This window comes from Balaenoptera musculus, chromosome 20 (assembly GCF_009873245.2).
Source record: "Balaenoptera musculus isolate JJ_BM4_2016_0621 chromosome 20, mBalMus1.pri.v3, whole genome shotgun sequence".
Classification (NCBI taxonomy): domain Eukaryota; kingdom Metazoa; phylum Chordata; class Mammalia; order Artiodactyla; family Balaenopteridae; genus Balaenoptera; species Balaenoptera musculus.
This window is the reverse complement of record NC_045804.1, coordinates 28,972,387-28,992,433: the sequence shown is the minus strand read 5'-3', so window position 1 is coordinate 28,992,433 and position 20,047 is coordinate 28,972,387. Positions and strand designations below refer to the sequence as shown.

The 20,047-nt window shown below is 36.7% G+C and overlaps 1 non-coding gene across 1 annotated transcript; it reads right to left on the bottom strand.

The window, feature by feature from the left end:
• Positions 1 to 516: 516 nt before the first annotated feature.
• Positions 517 to 623, bottom strand: LOC118887615. The gene has a single exon (XR_005018090.1). It is a non-coding gene; the product is annotated as a U6 spliceosomal RNA (small nuclear RNA).
• Positions 624 to 20,047: the final 19,424 nt, after the last annotated feature.

Sequence of the window (20,047 nt, the reverse complement as noted above, 5' to 3'; positions counted from 1 at the left end):
ATATTTTCATCTGCCTCTTTGTCATCTGTATGTCTTCTTTGGAGAAATGTCTGTTTAGGTCTTCTGCCCATTTGTTGATTGGTTTGTTTTGATGATATTAAGCCACATGAGCTGTTTGTAAATTTTGGAGACTAACCCTTTGTCAATCACATCATTTGCAAATATTTTATCCCATTCTGTGGATTGCCTTTTTGTATCATTTATGGTTTCCTTTGCTGTGCAAAAACTTTTGAGTTTAATTAGATCCCATTTGTTTATTTCTGTTTTCATTTCCATTACTCTGGGAGATGGATCAAAAAAGATATTGCTGTAATTTATGTCAGAGAGTGTTCTGGCTATGTTTTCCTCTAAGAGTTTTATAGTATCTGGTCTCACATTTCATTCTTTAATCCCTTTTGAGTTTATTTTTGTGTATGGTGTCAAAGAATATTCTAATTACTTTTTTTTTACATGTAACTGTCCAGTTTTCCCAGCACCATTTATTTATTTATTTTATTTTTTATTTTTCTTAGCGAGAAAAATATGGAACGCTTCACGAATTTGCGTGTCATCCTTGCACAGGGGCCATGCTAATCTTCTCTGTATCGTTCCAATTTTAGTATATGTGCTGCCAAAGCGAGCACCCCAGCACCATTTATTGAAGAGACTGTCTTTCCTCCTTTGTATATTCTTGCCTCCTTTGTTGTAGATTAAGTGACCATAGCTTCGTCGGTTTATTTCCAGGTTTTCTGTCCTATTCCACTTATCTATATTTCTGTTTTTGTGCCAGTACCATACTATTTTGAGGACTATAGTTTGTAGTGTGGTCTGAAGTCAGGGAGCCTGATTCCTCTAGCTCCATTTTTCCTTCTTAAGATTACTTTAGCAACTCAATGTCCTTTTGTCTCCATAAAAATTTTAAGATTTTTTTTCTAGTTCTGTGGAAAAGGCCATTGGTAATTTGATAGGGATTATATTGAATCTGTAGACTGCATTGGGTAGTACAGTCATTTTGACAATATTGATTCTTCCAATCCAAGAACATGGTATATCTTTGCATCTCTTTGTGTCATCTTTTATTACTTTCATCAACATCTTATAGTTTTAAGAGTTCAGGCCATTTTCTCCTTAGGTAGGTTTATTCCTAGGTACTTTATTCTTTTTGATATGATGGTAAATGGTATGGTTTCTTGAATTTCTCTTTCTGGTCTTTTGTTGTTAGTGTATAGAAATGCAAGAGATTTCTGTGTATTAATTTTATAACCTGCAACTTTACCAAATTCATTAATGAGCTCAAGTAGTTTTCTGGTGGCATCTTTAGGAATTTTTATGTATGGTATCATGTCATCTGCAAACAGTGACGGTTTAACTTCTTCTTTTCCAATTTGCATTCCTTTTCTTTCTTTTACTTCTTCTATTCCCATAGCTAGTACTTCCAAAACTGTGTTGAATAAAAGTGGTGAGAGTGGATAACCTTGTCTTGTTCCTGATCTTAAAGGAAATACTTTTAGATTTTCACAATTATGTATAATGTTAGCTGTAGGATTGTCATGTATGGTCTTTGTTATGTTGAGGTATGTTCCCTCTAGGCCCACTTTCTGGAGAGTTTTTGTCATAAATAGGTGTTGAATTTTATCAAAAGCTTTTTGTGTATCTATTGAGTTGATCATATTGTTCTTATTCATCAATTTGTTTATATGGTGTATCACACTATTTGATTTGCATATATTGAAGAATCCTTGCAACCCTGGGATATATCCCACTTGATCATGTTGTATGAGCCTTTTAATGTATCATTGGATTTGAATTGCTCAAATTTTGTTGAGGATACTTGCGTTTATGTTCATCAGTGATATTGGCCTGTAATTATTATTATTATTATTATTTTTGTGGTATCTTTGTCTGCTTTTGGTATCAGGCTGATGATGGCCTCATAGAATTTGTTTGGGAGTTTCCCTTCCTCTGCAATTTTTTGAACATTTTCAGGATACGTATTAGCTCTTCTCTAACTGTTTGATAGAATTTGCCAGTGAAGCCATCTGGTCCTGGACATTTGTTTATTGGAAGATTTTTTAAATCACACTTTCAATCTCAGTACTTGTGACTGGTCTGTTTATAATTTCCATTCTTCCTGGTTCAGTCTTGGTATAATATACCTTTCTATGAATTTGTCTATTTTTTCCAGGTTGTCTGTTTTATTGACATACAGTTGTTTGTAGTAGTCTCTTATAATCTTTTGTATTTCTGTGGTGTCAGTTGTAACGTCTCCTTTTTCATTTCTACTTTTGTTGAGTCCTCTCCCTTGTTTTCTTGATGAGTCTGGCTAAAGGTTTATAAATTTTGTTTGTCTTTTCAAAGAACCAGCTTTCAGTTTCATTGATCTTTGCAATTGCTTTCTTCATCTCTATTCATTTATTTCTGCTCTGATATTTATGATTTCTTTCCTTCTACTAACCTTAGGTTTTGTTTGTTCTTCATTCTCTAGTTGATTTAGGTGTAAGTTTAGGCTATTTGATATGTTTCTTGTTTCCTGAGGTAAGTTTTAATTGCTATAAACTTCCCTCTTAGAAGTGATTTTGATGTATCCCATAGGTTTTGGATTGTTGTGCTTTTGTTTTCATTTGTCTTTAGGTATTTTTTGAAATTTTCTTTAATTTCTTCAGTGTTCCACTGGGTGTTTAGTAGCATATTGTTTAGCCTCCACGTGTTTATGTTTTTAACAGTTTTTTTTTTTTCTTGTAGTTTATTTCTAATGGTCAGAAAAGATGCTTGGTACGATTTCAATTTTCTTAAATTTACTGAGGCTTGCTTTATTGCCTAATATTGGGTCAATCCTAGAGAACATTCCATGTGCACATGAGAAGAATGTGTATTCTGCTGTTTTTGGATTAAATGTTCTATAAATATAAATTAAGTCCATTTGGCCTAAAAGTGTCATTTAAGGCCTGTGTTTCCTTATTGATTTTCTGTCTGGATGACCTGTCTATTGATAAGAGTGGGGTGTTAAAGTCCCACAATATTATTGTGTTGCTGTTGATTTCTTCCTTTATGGGTGTTAGTACTCACCTTATATACTGAGGTGCTCTTATGTTGGGTGAATATATATTTACGGTTGTTATTATCTTCTTCTTGGATTGATCGCTTGATCATTATGAAGTGTCTTTCTTTTTCTCTTATAACAGTTTATTTTGAAGTATGATTTGGGAGGACCTTCAAGATGGCAGAGGAGTAAGACGTGGAGATCAATGTCTTCCCCACAAATACAACAAAAATACATCTACATGTGGAACAACTCCTACAGAACACCTACTGAACACTGGCAGAAGACCTCAGACTTCCCAAAAGATAGGAAACTCCCCACATACCTGGGTAGGGCCAAAGAAAAAAAGAAAAAACAGAGACAAAAGAATAAGGATGGGACCTGCACCTCTGGGAGGGAGCCATGAAGGAGAAAAAGTTTCCCCACACTAGGAAGCCCCTTCACTGGTGGAGACAGGGGATGGGCTGGGGGAAAGCTTCAGACTCACAGAGGAGAGCACAGCAACATGGGTGCAGAGGGCAAAGTGGAGAGATTCCTGCACAGAGGATTGGTGCTGATCACCAATCATCAGCCTGAGAGATTTCTCTGTTCACCCACCAGGGTGGGTAGGGGCTGGGAGCTGAGACTCGGGCTTTGGAGGTCAGATCCCAGGGAGAGGACTGGGGTTGGCTGTGTGAACATAGCCTGAAGAAGGTGAGTGTGCCTCACCCTAGCAGGGAGGGAGTCCAGGGAAACGTCTGGAACTGCCTAAGATTCAAGAGACCATTGTTTCAGGGTGCGTGAGGAGAAGAGATTCAGAGCACCGTGTAAATGAGCTCCAGAAATGGGCTTGAGCCATGGCTATCAGCAAAGACACCAGAGATGGGCATGAAATGCTAATGCTGCTGCAGCCACCAAGACTCCTGTGTGCAAGCACAGGGCACTATCCTCAGTTTCCCATCCAGGAGCCTGTGTAACCTGCCACTACCAGGGTCCTGTGATCCAGGGACAACTTCCCCCGGGAGAACCTGGCACTCCTCAGGCTGTGGCAACTTCAAGCTGGCCTCTGCCATTGCAGGCTCACCACGCATTCTGTCCCTCTCCCTCTCCCCCCAGCCTGAGTGAGCCAGAGCCCCCTAATCACTGCTCCTGTAACCTCCTCCTGTCTGGGGGAAGAACAGAGGCCAGAGGGCAATCTAGATGCAGAGGTAGGGTCAAATTCAAACCTGAAACCCAGGAGCTGTGCGAACAAAGAAGAGAAAAGGAAATTTCTCCGTGCAACCTCAGGAGCAGCAGATTAAATCTCCACAATCAACTTGAGGTACCCTGCACCTGTGTAATAACTGAATAAACAATAAGTCATCCCAAAATTGAGGCAGTGGACTTTGGGAGCTACTGTAGACTTGGAGTTTGCTGTGTGCGACAGAATAGTTTCTGATTTTTATGTTTATCTTAGTTTAGTTTTTAGTGCTTGTTATCATTGGTGGATTTGCTTATTGGTTTGACATCTGTCTTCTTTTTTATTACTTTTTGATTTTTTTATTTAATTATATATTTTTTAAAAATTTTTAATAACTTTCTTTTACTTTCTTTTACTTTTTTTCTTTCTTTCTTTTCCCTCCCCCTTTTCTTCTGAGCCATGTGGTTGGCAAGGTCTTGGTGCTCCGGCTGGCTTGCAGGCTTGTGCCTCTGAGGTGGGAGAGCCGAGTTCAGGACCACCAGAGACCTCCCAGCCCCACGTAATATCAATTGGTGAGGACTCTCCCAGAGATCTCAATCTCAATGCTAAGACCCAGCTCTACCCATGACCAGCAAGCTCCAGTGCTGGACACTCCATACCAAACAACTAGCAAGAAAGGAACACAAACTCAGCCATTAGCAGAGAGGCTGCCTAAAATCACAAGTTCACAGACACCTCAAAACACACCATCAGACACGGTCCTACCCACAAGAAAGACAAGACCCAGCCTCATCCACCAGAACAGAGGCACCAGTCCCCTCCACCAGTAAGCCTACACAAACCACTGAACCAAACTTACCCACTGGGGGCAGATGCCAAAAACAACAGGAACTGTGAACCTATAGCCTGTGAAAAGGAGACCTAAATGAAGTAAGTTAAGCAAAATGAGAAAACAGATAAATACGCAGCAGATGAAAGAGCAAGGTAAAATCCCACCAGACCAAACAAATGAAGAGGAAATAGGCAGTATATCTGAAAAAGAATTCAGAATAATGATACTAAAGCTGATACAAAATCTTGGAAATAGATTGGAGAAAATACAGGAAACATTTAACAAGCACAGAGAAGAACAAAACAGCAAAGACACAATGATGAACAACACAATAAATGAAATTAAAAATTCTCTAGAAGGAATCAATAGCAGAATAACTGAGGCAAAAGAACGGATATGTGTCCTGGAAGATAAAATAGTGAAAATAAGTACCACAGAGAAGAATAAAGAAAAAAGAATGAAAAGAATGGAGGACAGTCTCAGGGACTTCTGGGACAACATTAAAAGCACTGACATTCAAACTATAGGGTCCCAGGAGAAGAAGAGAAAAAGAAAGTGACTGAGAAAATATTTGAAGACATTATAGTTGAAAACTTCCCTAATACGGAAAAGGAAATAGTCAAACAAGTCCAGGAAACTCAGAGAGTCCCATACAGGATAAATTCAAGGAGAAACAACCAAGACACAAATTAATCAAATTAATGAAAATGAAATACAAAGAAAAAATATTAAAAGCAGCAAGGCAAAAGCAACAAATAACATAAAAGGGAATCCCCAAAAGGTTAACAGCTGATCTTTCAGCAGAAACTCTGCAAGCCAGAAGGGAGTGACAGGCCATATTTAAAGTGATGAAAAGGAAAAGACTACAACCAAGATTACTCTACCCAGTAAGGATCTCATTCAGATTCAACAGAGAAATTAAAAACTTTACAGACAAGCAAAAGCTAAGAGAATTCAGCACCACAAAAACAACTTTACAACAAATGCTAAAGGAACTTCCCTAGGCAGGAAACACAAGAGAAGGAAAAGACCTACAATAACAAACACGAAACAATTAAGAAAATGGTAATAGGAACATACATATCAATAATTACCTTAAATGTAAACGGATTCAGTGCTCCAACCAAAAGCTATAGACTGGCTGAATGGACACACACACAAAAAAAGACTTGTATATATGGTGTCTAGAAAAGACCCACTTCAGACCTAGGGACACATTCAGACTGAAAGTGAGGGGAAGGAAAAAGATATTCCATGCAAATGGAAATCAAAAGAAAGCTGGAGTAGCAATTCTCATATCAGACAAAATAGACTTTAAAATAAAGACTATTACAATAGACAAAGAAGGACACTACATAATGATCAAGGGATCAGTCCAAGAAGAAGATATAACAATTGTAAATATTTATACACCCCACATAGGAGCACCTCAATACATAAGGCAAATGCTAACAGCCATAAAAGGGGAAACAGACAGTAACACAATCATAGTAGGGGACTTTAACACCCCACTTTCACCAATGGACAGATCAACCAAAATGAAAATAAATAAGAAAACACAAGCTTTAAATGACACATTAAACAAAATGGACTTAATTGATATCTATAGGACATTCCATTCCAAAACAACAGAATACACTTTCTTCTCAAGTGCTCATGGAACATTCTCCAGGATAGATCATATCTTGGGTCACAAATCAAGCCTTGGTAAATATAAGAAAATTGAAATTGTATCAAGTATCTCTTCTGACCACAACGTTATGAGACTAGATATCAATTACAGGAAAAAAAAAACTGTAAAAATTACAAACACACTAAACAATACACTACAAAATAACCAAGAGATCACTGAAGAAATCAAAGAGGAAATCAAAAAATGCCTAGAAGCAAATGACAATGAAAACACGATGACCCAAAACCTATGGGATGCAGCCAAAACAGTTCTAAGAGGTAAGTTTATAGCAATAGAGTCCCACCTCAAAAAACAAGAAATATCTCAAATAAAGAACCTAACCTTACACCTAAAGCAATTAGAGAATGAAGAACAAAAGAAACCCAAAGTTAGCAGAAGGAAAGAAATCATAAAGATCAGATCAGAAATAAATGAAGGAAATGATAGCAAAGATCAATAAAACTAAAAGCTGCTTCTCTGAGAAGATAAACAAAAGTAATAAACCATTAGCCAGACTCATCAAGAAGAAATGAGAGAAGACTAAATCAACAGAATAGAATGAAATATGGCAATAAAATGGACAATGTGGAAGAAATGGACAAATTCTTAGAAAAGCACAACCTTCTGAGATTGAACCAGGAAGAAATAGAAAATATAAACAGACCAATCACAAGCACTGAAATTGAAACTGTGATTAAAAATCTTCCAACAAACAAAAGCCCAGGACCAGATGGCTTCACAGGGGAATTCTTCCAAATATTTTGTGTTGAGCTAACACCTATCCTTCTCAAACTCTTCCAAAACCTAGCAGAGGGAGGAACACTCCCAAACTCATTCTACGAGGCCACCATCACCCTGATACCAAAACCAGACAAAGATGTTACAAAAAAAGAAAACTACAGGCCAATATCACTGATGAACATAGATGCAAAAATCCTCACCAAAAACTAGCAAACAGAATCTAACAGCACATTAAAAGGATCATACAACATGATCAAATGGGGTTTATCCCAGTAGTGCAAGGATTTTCCAATATACACAAATCAAACAATGTGATAAACCATATTAACAAATCAAAGGATAAAAACCATATGATAATCTCAATAGATGCAGAAAAAGCTTTCAACAGAATTCAACACCCATTTATTATAAAAATCTCCTGAAAGTAGGCATAGACGGAACCTATCTCAACATAATAAAGGCCATGTATGACAAATCCACAGGCAACATCATTTTCAATGATGAAAACCTGAAACCATTTCCACTAAGATCAGGAACAAGAAATGATTCCCCAGTCTCACCACTATTATTCAACATAGTTTTGGAAGTTTTAGCCACAGAAATCAGAGAAGAAAAAGAAATAAAAAGATTCCAAATCAGAAAAGAAGAAGTAAAACTGTCACTCTTTGCAGATGACATGATACTAAACATAGAGAATCCTAAAGATGCTACCAGAAAACTACTGGAAGCTACTACAAACACATGGAGGCTAAACAATACACTACTAAATAACCCAGAGAGATTAGCTCTACTGGAGCTAATCAATGTACTCGGTAAAGGAGCAGGATACAAAATTAATGCACAGATATCTCTTGCATTCCTATACACTAATGATGAAAAATCTGAAAGAGAAATTAAGGAAACACTCTCTTTTACCAATGCAACAAAAAGAATAAAATACCTAAGAATAAACCAACCTAAGGGGAAAAAAGACCTGTATGCAGAAAACTATAAGACACAGATGAAAGAAATTAAAGATGATAGAAATGGATGGAGAGTTATACCATGTTCTTGGATTGGAAGAATCAACATTGTGAAAATGAGTATACTACCCAAAGCAATCTACATATTCAATGCAATCCCTATCAAAGTACCAATGGCATTTTTCACAGAATTAGAACAAACAATTTCACAATTTATATGGAAACACAAAAGACCCCAAATAGCCAAAGCAATCTTGAGAAAGAAAAATGGAACTGGAGGAATCAGGCTCCCAGACTTCAGACTATACTACAAAGCTACAGTAATCAAGAGAGTATGGTATTGTCACAAAAATATGGATCAATGGAACAGGATTGAAAGCCCAGAGATAAACTCACTCACATATGGTCACCTTATCTTTAATAAAGAATGCAAGAATATACAATGGAGAAATGACAGCCTCTTCAATAAGAGTTGTTGGGAAAACTGGAGAGCTACGTGTGAAAGAATGAAATTAGTACACTCCCTAACAGCATACACAAAAATAAACTCAAAGTGGATTAAAGACGTAAATGTAAGGCCTGACACTATAAAACTCTTAGAGGAAAACCTAGGCATATCACTCTATTACATAAATCACAGCAAGATCCTTTTTGACCCACCTCCTAGAGAAATGGAAGTAAAAACAAAATTAAACCAATGGGACCTAATGAAACTTAAAAGTTTTGCATAGCAAAGGAAACCTTAAACTAGACGTAAAGACAACCCTCAGATTGGAAGAAAATATTTGCAAAGAAAGCAACTGACAAAGAATTAATCTGCAAAATATATAAGCAGCTCATGCAGCTCAATATCAAAAAAACAAACAAACCCAATCCAATAATGAGCAGAAGCCCTAAATAGACATTTCACCAAAGAAGATATACAGATTGCCAACAAACACATGAAAGGATGCTTGACAACGCTAATCATTAGAAAAATGCAAATCAAAACTACAATGAGCTATAACCTCACACCGGTCAGTCTGGCCATCATCAAAAAATCTACAAACAATAAATGCTGGAGAGGGTGTGGAGAAAAGGGAACACTCTTGCACTGTTGGTGGGAATGTAAATTGATACAGCCACTATGGAGAACAGTATGGAGGTTACTTAAAAGCTAAAAATAGACCTACCATATGACCCAGCAATCCCACTACTGGGCATATACCCTCACAGAACCATAATTCAAAAAGAATCATGTACCACAATGTTCATTGCAGCACTATTTACAATAGCCAGGACATGGAATCAACCTAAGTGTCCATGGACAGATGAATGGATAAAGATGTGGCACATGTGTACAATGGAATATTAGCCATAAATATAAACAAAACTGAGTTATTTGTAGTGAGGTGGATGGACCTAGAGTCTGTCATCTAAACTGAATTAAGTCAGAAAGAGAAAAACAAATACCGAATGCTAACACATATATGTGGTGGTATCTAAAAAAAAAAAAAAAAAAAAAGGTTCTGAAGAACATAGGGGCAGGACAGGAATAAAGACGTAGACTTAGAGAATGATGGACTTGAGGAGAAGAGGAGGGGGAAGTGTAAGTTGGGACGATGTGAGAGAGTGGCATTGACATATATACACTACCAAATGTAAAATAGCTACTGGGAAACAGCTGCATAGCACAGGGAGCTCAGCTCGGTGCTTTGTGACCACCTAGAGGGGTGGGAAAAGGAGGGTGGGAGGGAGATGCAAGAGGGAGGGGATATGGTGATTTATATATATACGTATAGCTGATTCACTGTTATACAGCAGAATCTAACACACCATTTAAAGCAATTATACTCCAATAAAGATGTTACAAAAATAAAAATAAAGACTCTTTTATCTGATATCAGTATTGCTACTCCAGCTTTCTTTTGATTTTCCTTTGCATGTAATATCTTTTTCCATCCTCTTCCTTTCAGTCTTTGTTTCCCTTGTTCTGAAGTGGGTCTCTTGTATACAGCATATATACAGGTCTTGTTTTTTTTCCATTCCGTCAGTCTTTGTCCTTTGGTTGGAGCATTTAATGTATTTATGTTTAAGGTAATTATTGATATGTAAGTTCCTATTGGCATTTTGTTAATTGTTTTGGCCTTGTTTTTATAGGTCTTTTTTCTTCCCTTCCTCTTTTGTTTTCTTCTCTTGTGGTTTGATGACCATCTTTTGTGTTGTGTTTGGGTTGCTTTTTCTTTTTTGTGGGTGTATCTATTGTAGTTTTGGGGTTTTCTGTTCCAATGAGGTTTTGATACAGTATTCTATATATATATAAGGTTGTTTTAAGTTGCTGGTCTCTTTCCGGCCTAGAGAAGTTTTTTTAGCATTTGTTGCAAGCTCGTCTGGAGGTGCTGAATTCTCTTAGCTTTGCTTATCTGTAAAGCTTTTGGTTTCTTCATCAAATCTGAATGGGAGCCTTGCTGGGTAGAGTTTTCTTGGTTGTAGGTTCTTCCCTTTTATCACTTTAAATATACCGTGCCGCTCCCTACTGGCCTGCAGAGTTTCTGCTGAGAAATTAGCTGATAACCTTATGGGAGTTCCCTTGTATGTTATTTGTTGCTTTTCCCTTGTTGCTTTTAATATTTGTTTTTTGTCTTTTATTTTTGTCAATCTGAGTACTATGTGTCTCTCTGTGTTCCTCCTTAGGTTTATCTTGCCTGGGACTCTCTGCACTTCCTGAAGTTAGGTAACTCTTTCCTTTCCCATGTTATGGAAGCTTTCAGCATATATCTCTTCAAATATTTTCTTGGGTTCTTTCTTTCTATTTTCTTGTCTGCGACCCCTATAATATGAATGTTGGTGTGTTTAATGTTTTCCCAGAGATCTTAGCCTGTCTTCATTTCTTTTCATTCTTCTTTTCTTTTTTTCTTCCACAGCAGTGATTTCCACTATTCCGTCTTCCAGGTCACTTATCTGTTCTTCTGTCTCAGTTCTTCTGCTATTGATTCCTTCTAATGTTTATCATTTCAGTCATTGTATTGTTCATCTGTTTGTTTCTCTTTAGTTTTTCAAGGTCTTTGTTAAACATTTCTTGCATGTCTTTCATACTTGCCTCCATTCTTTTTCCAAGGTCTTGGATCATCTTCATTATCATTATTCTGAATTCTTTTTCCAGAAGGATTCCTATCTCCACTTCACTTAGTTGTTTTTCTGGAGTTTTATCTTGTTCCTTCCTCTGGGACATATTCCTCTGCCATTTCATTTTCTCTATGTTTCTGTGATTGTGGTTTCTGTTCCACAGCCTGCAGGATTGTAGTTCTTCTTTCTGTCTTCCCTCTGGTGGATAAGCCTGTCTAAGAGTCTTATGCAAACTTCCCAGTGGGAGAGAATGGTGGTGAATGGAGCTAGGTCTTGTCCCTCTTGCGATCAGAGCCATGCTCAGTAAAACTTTAATCCACCTGTCTGTTGATGAGTGGTGCTGTGCTTCCTCCCTGTCAATTGTTTGGCCTGTGGTGACACAGCACTGAAGCCTACAGGCTTTTTGGTGGGGGTAATGTTGTCCTCCAGGAAAGCTCACACCAATGAATACCTCCCAGAACTGCTACTGCCAGTGTCTGTCCCCACAGCGAACCACAGCAACCCCCCACCTCTGCAACAGACCCTCCAATACTATCAAGTAGGTCTGGTCCAGTCTCTTATGGGGTCACTGCTTTTTTCCCCTGGGTCCTGGTGCACATGTGACTTTGTGTGTACCCTCCAAGAGTAGAGTTTCTGTTTTCCTCATTCTTGTGGATGTCTTGCAATCAAATCCCTCTGGCTTTCAAAGCCAGATTCTCTGGGTATTCCTCCTCTCATTGCCAGACCTCCAGGTGGGAAACATGACTTGGGGTCAGAACTTTCACTCTTGTTGGATGACTTCTGTGTTATAATTGTTTTCCAGTTCATGGGTTGCCCACCCGGAGGGTATAGGACTTGATTTTATTGCTATTGTGCCCCTTCCTACCATCTCACTGTGACTTCTTTTTTGTTTTTGGATGTAGGGTATCTTTTTTTGATAGGTTCCATCATTATTTTGTCAATGGTTGTTCAACAGTTTGTTGTGATTTTGATATTTTTGTAAGAAGGGCTCATGTCATTCTACTCTGCCATCTTGAGCTAATCTCTCTTCTTACCTGTAATTTAATCTTAGTACTAACACAGCTCAGCACAGCAATGAAAAATATTTACATAGTCAAAAGTAATGTACACTGGTTTAATATGAGAATATATTTGGGGGATGGAGGAAGCAGGAGTGTTTCATGTAGTATTGCTTTCTATCTCATAATAGGCATCAATAAGATATTAATAAAATAAATATAATAAGAATGCCTATATAAATATATTAGCTAGAAATAACATATAAATGTAAGAAGTAGCAGTTAAAAGAATTGGAATAATTTGCTTTTAGAGAACAAAATGGGGTATGTGAAACAAGGCAGGAGGATATTTTTCATTTTACACTTTATAATTTTAGCCAATAAAATAGGAGGCTTGCTAAAATATTCCCTCTTCACCACTTCCCTAATGCCTAAACCAAAGTGCAAATGGTTTGGAATCAAATCTTTGTTTTGCTACTACTAGCTATGGGATTTTGAGTAAATTATTTAATTTAATAATGTCTCAGTTTCTACAATTTAAAGTAAGGCAATGTTAACTAACTTAATAAATTGGAATGGGAATTAAATTAACACAAGTAGGTAGCCTTCATCCCAGGGAAGGTATATTAGAGCTACTCAAATATGTTACTTTTACTTGTGGCGATTCTCCTCTCCTGGTCCCAGCATAATTCACCTTGATGACTTTATTTCTTTGGGGAAGAGTTTGAAATTTTTTTTTTTTAATTTAGAACTTTGTGCAAATAAATTTTACATGAAATTCTAAAATAAAAAAATATAGACTTAAATTTCTATGATTGAAGTGTGCCATTTAAAATAGTATATAAAATGAATGTGAGGTAATAGAGAAACAACTTCATGCTAAAGTATTGACTTGCCATGCAAGGTAAATACAGAAAAAAATAAAAACATATGAAGATAATATCCAAAATGCATTAGTAATTTAGTTTGAGTGGTAAAATATGAAGTGTTTTTCTCATTTAGGCATTTACAAAATTTTCTGTAATAAACATTATTTGACTTTAATCAAAAAAAAGCAATCTTTGTACAGATGGTGAATAATGTGCTAAAATTAATTATTCCTTAAAGATGAATGGTATCAAGGAGGGTATGAATAAGATAGCAGAGTAAGAAGACCCTGAGCTCACCTCTTTCCATGGACACACAAAAATCACAACTACTTGCAAAACAACTATCTTTGAGAACAACCTGAAGACTAGCATAAGAGATTTTCCACAACTAAAGATATATAGAAGGAGTCACAACAAGATGGATAAGAGGGCTAAAGACACATATAGTCAACACCCCCGCCCCCAGGATGAGTGACCCACAAACAGAAATATAATCACAATTGCAGAGGTTCTCCCTAAAGACTGAGGGATCTGAACCCCACATCATGTTCCCCATCCCAGGGGTACCAAATTGGGAAGGTGTGTCCCCAGAATGTCTAGCTTTGAAGGCCAGTTGGGCTTACATATGGGAGAGCCAGAATGTTGTATAAGACAAGAGACTCTGCTCTTAAAGGGCACATACATAGTCTCATATTCCCCAAGACACAGCACAGAGACCGTAATTTGATAGGAGCCTGGGTCAGACCCCCCTGATGCTCTTGGAGAGCCTCAAGGAGAGGCAGGATGCAACTGGGACTATCCCTAGGACACAGACACTAACAGCAGCCATTTTGGGGAACTCATTCTACCACAAGGATACTGCTGCTGGCAAGTACCATTTTTGATCCTCCTTCTGCCCTATTAGTGCCAAGAGCTTACCTGCTAACAAGGCTGTCAACACCAGTCTGGGACACCACAAGTTGGGTAACCATACTGTGAGAACTTAACCCCACACAACAGCAGGCTGGAACCAGGTCTGAGACTTCTTGGGCTGCATAACCAACCATGCCAAGATCTGGTCCTCTTGACCAGCAAAACTACAGCCTCTGCAGGAGGCAGGTCTGGGAAGCTAACAAAGCTGAGGACAGACAACCTTCCAGTGCATTCACAGTCATTCCTGCACCAACAGAAGGGTCCACAGAGCCCACATAGGGGACATCCCTAGAGCATGTAGCTCTGGTGACAAAATGGAAGTGTGCTGTTGAGGCTCATAAGACATCTCCTACATAAGGCCACTTCTCCAAGTTGGGAAATATAACTGACTTACTACGTGGGTATAAAAACAGAAAAAATAAGCAAAATGAGGAGACAGAGATATGGTTCAAATGACATATAAGATAAAACCCCAGAAAAAAAAACAGTGGAGATAAGTAATCTAACCAATAAACATTTCAAGGTAATGATCATAAAGAAGCTTAATGAATTCAGGAAAAGACTGGATGAACACAATTAGAAGTTTACAAAGAGTTAGAAAATACAAAGAAGAACCAAACAGAGCTGTAGAATAAAATAATTAAAATAATAAATACACTAGAAGGAATTAACAGTAGATTAAATGATACAGAGGAATGGATCAGTGAATTGAAACAGAGAAGTGGAAATCACCCAAGCAAAACAGAAAAGAGAGAATAATCATTTGAAAAAAGAAAAGAGGATAGTTTAAGACATGTCTGGAAAAACATCAAGGCTACTAACATTTGTATTTCAGAGGTCCCAGAAGAAGAGACAAAGAAAAGGGCACAGAAAAGTTTGAAGAAATAATAGGTGAAAACCACCCAAAACTGAGAAAGGAAACAGTCAGTTACAGGAACACTAAGAGTGCCAAACAAGATGAACCCAAAGAGATTCACACGAAGGCAATTATAATTAAAATGACCAAAATTAAAGATAAAGATAGAATCTTAAAAGCAACAATGGAAAAGCAACTGATTACATATAAGAAACTCCTATAAGACTTTCAGCTGACTTTTTAGCAGAAATTTTGCAAGCCAACAGGAAGTGGCACAATATATTTAAAGTAATGAAAGGAAGAAAACCAAGCTGCGAAGCTATCATTCAAATTTAAGGAGTGATAAAGAGTTTTATAGACAAGCAAAATCTAAACGTGTTCAGCACCAGTAAACCTGTTTTAAAACAATGTTAAAGGGAATTGTCTAAGCAGAATAGACCACAAATAGAAATATAAAAATTATGAAAGAAAAAAATTTCATTGGTAAATTAGGCAAATATACAGTAAAGGTAGTAGATCAACCACATATAAAGCAGTTTGGAAGATTAAAAGACAGAAGTAGTAAAATCATTTATTTCCAAAATAAGTAACTAAGGGATGCACAAAACAAAAATATGTAAGATATGGTGTAAAAAACATTAAATGTGGGAATAGGAGTAAAATGAAGGATTATTAGAATGTGTTCAAACTTAAGAGATCATCAACTTAAAATAATCAAAAGTCCAGGACCAGATGGCTTTACAGGTTCATTCTATCAAACATTTAGAGAAGAGTTAATGTTTATATTTCTCAAATTATTCCCCCAAGTTGAAGAGAACATAACGCTTCCAAATTCATTCTACAAGGCCATCATCACCCTGATACCAAAACCAGACAAAAGCACCAGAGAAAAAGAAAATTAAAGGCCAATATCCCTGATGAATATAAATGCAAAGATCCTCAAAAAATCCTCAATAAAATATTAGCAAACAGAATTCAATGATACATTGAAAGGATCATACACTATTATCAAGTGGGATTTATCCCAGAGATGCAAGAATGGTTCAATATCTACAAATCCATGTGCTATACCACATTAATATATTGAAGAATAAAAATTATATCATCATCTCAATATATGCAGAAAAAACTTTTGACAAAATTCAACATCCATTTATGATAAAACTCTCAACAAAGTGGGTATAAAGGGAACATATCTCAACATAATTAAGCCATATACGACAACCTACAGTTAATATCATACTCAAAGATGAAAAGCGGAAAGCTTTTCCTCTAAGTTCAGGAAAAGGATGCCCACTCTTACCATTGTTATTCAACATAGGATTGGAAGTCCTAGCCAAAGAAATCATATGAGAAAAAGAAATGCAAGGCATCCAATTGAAAATGAAGAGGTAAAATTGTCACCAATTTTTTTCTGATTATGTTAAATATTTATTCAACAATCTATGAACTTTTGACAAATACTTATTATATGACAGAGACTCTTATAGGTACAGGGGATGCATGGAGGGGCAGGGGTTGGGGAAAGAAACTAAAACTTGCAATTTACAGACAGAAACTCTCAGTAATAAACAAACGTGGCAAATAAGAGTATGTTGAATATTGCTAAGTGCTCTAGGGCAAAATAAGTCAGGGAAGAAAGGGTCTATGTGGTAGGCAGATCACATGATACTATACAAAAATATCCTAAAGATGCCCCCAAAAAACAATTAGAACTCATGAATGAATTTAGTAAAGTCACAGGATACAAAATTAATATGCAGAAACCTGTTGTGTTTCTATATACTAATAGGGAACAATCACATTTACAACTGCATAAAAAAGAATAAAATACCTGGAGATAAATATAACCAAGGAGGTAAAAGATCTGTACTCAGAGAACTGTAAGACATTGATGAAAGAAATTGAAGATGACACAATCAAATGGAAAGATAACATGCTAATGGATTGCAAGAATTAATATTGTTAAAATGACATACAGATTCAGTGCAATTCCTAACAAAATACTAATGGCATTTTTCACAGAATTTGAACAAAGAATTCAAAAGTTTGTATGGAAACACAAAAGACTCCAAGTAACAAAAGCAATCTTGAGCAAGAAGAACAAAACTGCAGGTATCACACTATGTGATTTCAAACTGTACTACAAAGCTACACTAATCAAGACAGTATAATACTGGCACAGAAACAGGTACATAGATCAATGGAACAGAATAGAGAGCCCAGAAATAAAACCACACTTACATGATCAATTAATCTATAATAAAGGAAGTAAGAATATACAATGAAGAAAATACAACCTCTTCAATAAATAGAGTTGGGAAACTGGACAGCTACATTCAAAAGAATTAGACTGGATTACTTTCTCACACCATACATGAAAATAAACTTAAAGTAGATTAAAGACTTAAATGTAAGTCCTGAAACCCTTCTAGAAGAAAACATAGGTAGTATGCTCTTTGACATTGGTCTTAGTAATATTTTTTTGGATATGTTTCCTCAGGCAAGGGAAACAAAAGCAAAAATAAACAAATGGGACTACATCAAATTAATAAGCTTCTGCACAACAAAGAAAGCTCTCCACAAAATGAAAAGGTCACCAACTGAATGGGAGAAGATATTTGCAAATGATATATCTGATAGGGTTTAATGTTCAAAATATACAGAGAACTCATACATCTCAGCATCAAAAAACAACCTGATTAAAAATGGGCAGTGGACCTAAATAGACAATTTTCCAAAGAAAATATATAGATGGCCTGACAGACACATGAAAAAATGCTCAGCATCACTTATCATCAGGGAAATGCAAATTGTAACCACAATGAAATATCACCTCAGACCTGTCTGAATGGCTATTTTCAAAAAGACAAGAATAACAAGTGTGGCAAGGATGTGGAAGAAAGAGAACCCTTGTATACTGTTGGTGGGAATGTAAATTGGCACAGCTACAATGAAAAACAGTATGGAGGCTCCTCAAAAATAAAAACAGAATAGCCATATGATCCAGTAATTCTACTTCTGCATATTTTTCCAAAGAAAATAAAAACACTAATTCAAAAAATATATGCACCCCTATGTTTATTACAGCATTATTTACAATAGCCAAGATAAAAATGCAATCTAAGTGTTTGTCTGGAGATGAATGGATAAAGATGAAGCAGTATACATATACAGACACACAAACACACACACACACACACAGAGTGGAATATTACTCAGCCATAAAAAAGAATGAAATCTTGCCCTTTGCAACAATATGGATAGACCTAGTGGATATTATGCTAACTAATATGTCAGACAGAAGAAGACAAATACCATATGATTTCACTTATATGTGGAATCTAAAAAAAAATGAAAATGTAGAGGTACAAACATGACAAAACCAAAACAGATTCATAAATACAGAATAAACAGGTGGTTGCCAGAGTGTAGGGGGGCACAGAGATGTATAAAATAGGTGAGGGAGATTGAGAGGTACAAATTTCCAGTTACAGAATAAATGAGTCATGGGAGTGAAATGTATAGCATGGGGAATATAGTCAACAATATTGTAATAACTTTGTATGGTAACAGATGATAACTAGACTTATTATGGTGGTGATCAGTTTGTAATAAACAGACATATCAAATCACTATGTGTGTACCTGAAACTAACATGTTGTAAGTCAATTATACTTCAATAAAAAAAGAATAGTATTAATGTTGATACATGTGATTTAGTCATAAATGAACAAATAAAGCACAAATAAATATTTATTTGTTATAACAAATTAATATTGATTTTAAAATATTAAATCAGTTTTTGTGCTTGTGATTATCTTAATTTATCTTTTGTTTTCATCATTAGTTTCTTATATACCAAAAGTAACATGAATAAACATTTTAAATGGAAAGACATTGAAACGAGACTCAATTTGTACACAAGGAGTAGAATTCAGTTAGCAATTAAGCAATAATGATCAAGTCAGATTAATGGCTGTCTCCTGAAGTTCTTTGTTGAGGACCATTAACCCTAATGCAACATTTAATTCCCAAGGAAATACCCTATGCTTCAGGGGTCATTTCTGCAGTTAGAAATTGTCAGAAGTAAAACCACACTAAAATGTGTGTTGTCGGGGCCTCCCTGGTGGCGCAGTGGTTGAGAATCTGCCTGCCAATGCAGGGGACAAGGGTTCGAGCCCTGGTCTGGGAAGATCCCACATGCCGCGGAGCAACTAGGCCCATGAGCCACAAGTACTGAGCCTGTGTGTTTGGAGCCTGTGCTCCACAACAAGAGAGGCTGCGACAGTGAGAGGCCCGCGCACCGCGATGAAAAGTGGTCCCCACTCACCGCAACTAGAGAAAGCCCATGCACAGAAACGAAGACCCAACACAGTCAAAAATAAATAAATAAATAAAGTGTAAAAATTAAAAAAAAAAAAAATTTGTGTTGTCAAAAAGTAACCTTTCCATTTCTATTTCTGTGATGATTAATTTTATGTGGGAACTTGAATAAACCATTGGGTGCCCAGATATTTTGGTCAAACATTTCTGGGTGTTTCTGAGAGGTATTTGGGGATGAGTTTAACATTTGAATCAACAGATCCAGTAAAGCAGATTTCCCTCCTTAAAGTGGATGGCCCTCATTCAATCAGTTGAAGACCAAAAAAAAAGCTGACCCTTCCCTTAGTTAGTGGAAACTCCTCCTGACTGGCTGCTGGCTGCCTTGAGCTAGAACTTTGGTCTTTTTCCTGTCTTCAGACTGGAACTGAAACATTGGCCCTTCTGAGGTAAATCCTGCCAGCTCTTGAACTATAATTTATAATGGTGTCTTTCCTAGTTCTCAGGCCTTCAGATTGGGTGGGCCTGAAATTACATCATTGGATCTCCTGGGTTTCCAGCTGGCTGAGTGCACATCTTGAGACTTTCTTACCTCTGTA